The following is a 5,438-nucleotide window of genomic DNA, read 5'->3' as shown; positions in this document are numbered from 1 at the left end:
AGTGTGCTGTCTCCTGTTCCCAGTTTGCCGTCTGCTGTTCCCAGTGTGCTGTCTCCTGTTCCCAGTTTGCTGTCTGCTGTTCCCAGTGTGCTGTCTGCTGTTCCCAGTGTGCTGACTCCTGTACCCAGTGTGCTGTCTCCTGTTCCCAGTGTGCTGTCTCCTGTTCCCAGTGTGCTGTCTCCTGTTCCCAGTGTGCTGTCTGCTGTTCCCAGTGTGCTGTCTCCTGTTCCCAGTGTGCTGTCTCCTGTTCCCAGTGTGCTGTCTCCTGTTCCCAGTGTGCTGTCTCCTGTCCCAGTATGCCGTCTCCTGTTCCCAGTGTGCTGTCTGCTGTTCCCAGTGTGCTGTCTGCTGTTCCCAGTTTGCTGTCTCCTGTTCCCAGTGTGCTGTCTCCTGTTCCCAGTGTGCTGTCTGCTGTTAACCAGTGTGCTGTCTGCTGTTAACCAGTGTGCTGACTCCTGTTCCCAGTGTGCTGACTCCTGTTCCCAGTGTGCTGACTCCTGTTCCCAGTGTGCTGTCTCCTGTTCCCAGTGTGCTGACTCCTGTTCCCAGTGTGCTGTCTCTTGTTCCCAGTTTGCTGTCTGCTGTTTCCAGTGTGCTGTCTCCTGTTCCCAGTGTGCTGTCTGCTGTTTCCAGTGTGCCGTCTCCTGTTCCCAGTGTGCTGTCTCCTGTTCCCAGTGTGCTGTCTCCTGTTCCCAGTGTGCTGTCTCCTGTTCCCAGTGTGCTGTCTCCTGTTCCCAGTGTGCTGTCTCTGGTCCCAGTATGCTGTCTCTTGTTCCCAGTGTGCTGTCTGCTGTTTCCAGTGTGCTGTCTCCTGTTCCCAGTGTGCTGTCTCCTGTTCCCAGTGTGCTGTCTCCTGTTCCCAGTGTGCTGTCTCCTGTTCCCAAGTGTGCTGTCTGCTGTTCTCAGTGTGCTGTCTCCTGTTCCCAGTGTGCCGTCTCCTGTTCCCAAGTGTGCTGTCTGCTGTTCCCAGTGTGCTGTCTCCTGTTCCCAGTGTGCTGTCCGCTGTTCCCAGTGTGCTGTTTGCTGCTCCCAGTGTGCTGTCTCCTGTTCCCAGTGTGCTGTCTGCTGTTCCCAGTGTGCTGTCTCCTGTTCCCAGTGTGCTGTCTCCTGTTCCCAGTGTGCTGTCTCCTGTCCCAGTATGCCGTCTCCTGTTCCCAGTGTGCTGTCTGCTGTTCCCAGTGTGCTGTCTGCTGTTCCCAGTTTGCTGTCTCCTGTTCCCAGTGTGCTGTCTCCTGTTCCCAGTGTGCTGTCTGCTGTTAACCAGTGTGCTGTCTGCTGTTAACCAGTGTGCTGACTCCTGTTCCCAGTGTGCTGACTCCTGTTCCCAGTGTGCTGTCTCCTGTTCCCAGTGTGCTGTCTCCTGTTCCCAGTGTGCTGACTCCTGTTCCCAGTGTGCTGTCTGCTGTTTCCAGTGTGCTGTCTCCTGTTCCCAGTGTGCTGTCTGCTGTTTCCAGTGTGCCGTCTCCTGTTCCCAGTGTGCCGTCTCCTGTTCCCAGTGTGCTGTCTCCTGTTCCCAGTGTGCTGTCTCCTGTTCCCAGTGTGCTGTCTCCTGTTCCCAGTGTGCTGTCTCTGGTCCCAGTATGCTGTCTCTTGTTCCCAGTGTGCTGTCTGCTGTTTCCAGTGTGCTGTCTCCTGTTCCCAGTGTGCTGTCTCCTGTTCCCAGTGTGCTGTCTCCTGTTCCCAGTGTGCTGTCTCCTGTTCCCAGTGTGCTGTCTCCTGTTCCCAGTGTGCTGTCTGCTGTTTCCAGTGTGCCGTCTCCTGTTCCCAGTGTGCTGTTTCCTGTTCAAAAGTGTGCCTCCTGCTGTTCCCAGTGTGCCGTCTCCTGTTCCCAGTGTACCGTCTCCTGTTCCAAGTGTGCCGTCTCCTGTTCGCAGTGTGCTGTCTGCTGTTCCCAGTGTGCCGTCTCCTGTTCCCAGTGTACCGTCTCCTGTTCCCAGTGTGCCGTCTCCTGTTCCCAGTGTGCTGTCTCTTGTTCCCAGTGTGCTGACTCCTGTTCCCAGTGTGCTGTCTCTTGTTCCCAGTGTGCTGACTCCTGTTCCCAGTGTGCTGACTCTTGTTCCCAGTGTACCGTCTCCTGTTCCCAGTGTGCTGACTCCTGTTCCCAGTGTGCTGTCTCTTGTTCCCAGTGTGCTGACTCCTGTTCCCAGTGTGCTGACTCTTGTTCCCAGTGTACCGTCTCCTGTTCCCAGTGTGCCGTCTCCTGTTCCCAGTGTGCTGTCTGCTGTTCCCAGTGTGCCGTATCCTGTTCCCAGTTTCCCGTCTCCTGTTCCCAGTGTACTGTCTCCTGTTCCCAGTTTGCCGTCTGCTGTTCCCAGTGTGCTGTCTCCTGTTCCCAGTTTGCTGTCTGCTGTTCCCAGTGTGCTGTCTGCTGTTCCCAGTGTGCCGTCTCCTGTTCCCAGTGTGCTGTCTCCTGTTCCCAGTGTACCTTCTCCTGTTCCCAGTGTGCCATCTCCTGTTCCCAGTGTGCCGTCTGCTGTTCCCAGTGTACCTTCTCCTGTTCCCAGTGTGCCGTCTCCTGTTCCCATTGCGCTGTCTCCTGTTCCCAGTGTGCTGTCTCCTGTTCCCAGTGTGCTGTCTCCTGTTCCCAGTGTGCTGTCTCCTGTTCCCAGTGTGCTGTCTCCTGTTCCCAGTGTGCTGTCTGCTGTTTCCAGTGTGCCGTCTCCTGTTCCCAGTGTGCTGTTTCTTGTTCAAAAGTGTGCCTCCTGCTGTTCCCAGTGTGCCGTCTCCTGTTCCCAGTGTACCGTCTCCTGTTCCAAGTGTGCCGTCTCCTGTTCGCAGTGTGCTGTCTGCTGTTCCCAGTGTGCCGTCTCCTGTTCCCAGTGTACCGTCTCCTGTTCCCAGTGTGCCGTCTCCTGTTCCCAGTGTGCTGTCTCTTGTTCCCAGTGTGCTGACTCCTGTTCCCAGTGTGCTGTCTCTTGTTCCCAGTGTGCTGACTCCTGTTCCCAGTGTGCTGACTCTTGTTCCCAGTGTACCTTCTCCTGTTCCCAGTGTGCTGACTCCTGTTCCCAGTGTGCTGTCTCTTGTTCCCAGTGTGCTGACTCCTGTTCCCAGTGTGCTGACTCTTGTTCCCAGTGTACCGTCTCCTGTTCCCAGTGTGCCGTCTCCTGTTCCCAGTGTGCTGTCTGCTGTTCCCAGTGTGCCGTCTCCTGTTCCCAGTTTCCCGTCTCCTGTTCCCAGTGTGCTGTCTCCTGTTCCCAGTTTGCCGTCTGCTGTTCCCAGTGTGCTGTCTCCTGTTCCCAGTTTGCTGTCTGCTGTTCCCAGTGTGCTGTCTGCTGTTCCCAGTGTGCCGTCTCCTGTTCCCAGTGTGCTGTCTCCTGTTCCCAGTGTACCTTCTCCTGTTCCCAGTGTGCCGTCTCCTGTTCCCAGTGTGCCGTCTGCTGTTCCCAGTGTACCTTCTCCTGTTCCCAGTGTGCCGTCTCCTGTTCCCATTGCGCTGTCTCCTGTTCCCAGTGTGGCGTCTCCTGTTCCCAGTGTGCGGTCGGCTGTTCCCAGTGTGCTGTCTTCTGTTCCTAGTGTGCTGTCTTCTGTTCCCAGTGTGCCGTCTCCTGTTCCCAGTGTGCTGTCTCCTGTTCCCAGTGTACCTTCTCCTGTTCCCAGTGTGCTGTCTGCTGTTCCCAGTGTGCTGTCTCCTGTTCCCAGTGTGCTGTATGCTGTTCCCAGTGTGCTGTCTCCTGTTCCCAAGTGTGCTGTCTGCTGTTCTCAGTGTGCTGTCTCCTGTTCCCAGTGTGCCGTCTCCTGTTCCCAAGTGTGCTGTCTGCTGTTCCCAGTGTGCTGTCTCCTGTTCCCGGTGTGCTGTATGCTGTTCCCAGTGTGCTGTCTCCTGTTCCAAGTGTGCTGACTCCTGTTCCCAGTGTGCTGTCTCCTGTTCCCAGTGTGCTGTCTCCTGTTCCCAGTGTGCTGTCTGCTGTTCCCAGTTTGCTGTCTCCTGTTCCCAGTGTGCTGTCTCCTGTTCCCAGTGTGCTGTCTCCTGTTCCCAGTGTGCTGTCTCCTGTTCCCAGTGTGCTGTCTTCTGTTCCTAGTGTGCTGTCTTCTGTTCCCAGTGCGGCGTCTCCTGTTCCCAGTGTGATGTCTCCTGTTCCTAGTGTGCTGTCTGCTGTTCCCAGTGTGCTGTCTCCTGTTCCCATTGTGCTGTATGCTGTTCCCACTGTGCTATCTCCTGTTCCCAGTGTGCTTTCTGCTGTTCCCAGTGTGCTGTCTCCTGTTCCCAGTGTGCTGTCTCCTGTTCCTAGTGTGCTGTCTGCTGTTCCCAGTGTGCTGTCTCCTGTTCCCATTGTGCTGTATGCTGTTCCCACTGTGCTATCTCCTGTTCCCAGTGTGCTGTCTGCTGTTCCCAGTTTGCTGTCTCCTGTTCCCAGTGTGCTGTCTGCTGTTCCCAGTGTGCTGTCTGCTGTTACCAGTGTGCTGTCTGCTGTTCCCAGTGTGCTGTCTCCTTTTCCCAGTTTGCTGTCTGCTGTTCCCAGTGTGCTGTCTGCTGTTCCCAGTGTGCTGTCTGCTGTTCCCAGTGTGCTGTCTGCTGTTCCCAGTGTGCTGTCTGCTGTTCCCAGTGTGCTGTCTGCTGTTCCCAGTGTGCTTTCTCCTGTTCCCAGTGTGGCGTCTCCTGTTCCCAGTGTGCTGTCTCCTGTTCCCAGTGTACCTTCTCCTGTTCCCAGTGTGCTGTCTGCTGTTCCCAGTGTGCTGTCTCCTGTTCCCAGTGTGCTGTATGCTGTTCCCAGTGTGCTGTCTCCTGTTCCCAAGTGTGCTGTCTGCTGTTCTCAGTGTGCTGTCTGCTGTTCCCAGTGTGCCGTCTCCTGTTCCCAAGTGTGCTGTCTGCTGTTCCCAGTGTGCTGTCTCCTGTTCCCGGTGTGCTGTATGCTGTTCCCAGTGTGCTGTCTCCTGTTCCAAGTGTGCTGACTCCTGTTCCCAGTGTGCTGTCTCCTGTTCCCAGTGTGCTGTCTCCTGTTCCCAGTGTGCTGTCTGCTGTTCCCAGTTTGCTGTCTCCTGTTCCCAGTGTGCTGTCTCCTGTTCCCAGTGTGCTGTCTCCTGTTCCCAGTGTGCTGTCTCCTGTTCCCAGTGTGCTGTCTTCTGTTCCAAGTGTGCTGTCTTCTGTTCCCAGTGCGGCGTCTCCTGTTCCCAGTGTGATGTCTCCTGTTCCTAGTGTGCTGTCTGCTGTTCCCAGTGTGCTGTCTCCTGTTCCCATTGTGCTGTATGCTGTTCCCACTGTGCTATCTCCTGTTCCCAGTGTGCTTTCTGCTGTTCCCAGTGTGCTGTCTCCTGTTCCCAGTGTGCTGTCTCCTGTTCCTAGTGTGCTGTCTGCTGTTCCCAGTGTGCTGTCTCCTGTTCCCATTGTGCTCTATGCTGTTCCCACTGTGCTATCTCCTGTTCCCAGTGTGCTTTCTGCTGTTCCCAGTGTGCTGTCTCCTGTTCCCAGTGGGCTGTCTCCTGTTCCCAGTGTGCTGTCT

This window comes from Salvelinus fontinalis, chromosome 6, assembly GCF_029448725.1.
Source record: "Salvelinus fontinalis isolate EN_2023a chromosome 6, ASM2944872v1, whole genome shotgun sequence".
NCBI classification, from domain to species: domain Eukaryota; kingdom Metazoa; phylum Chordata; class Actinopteri; order Salmoniformes; family Salmonidae; genus Salvelinus; species Salvelinus fontinalis.
Note: the sequence above shows the minus strand (reverse complement) of the source record.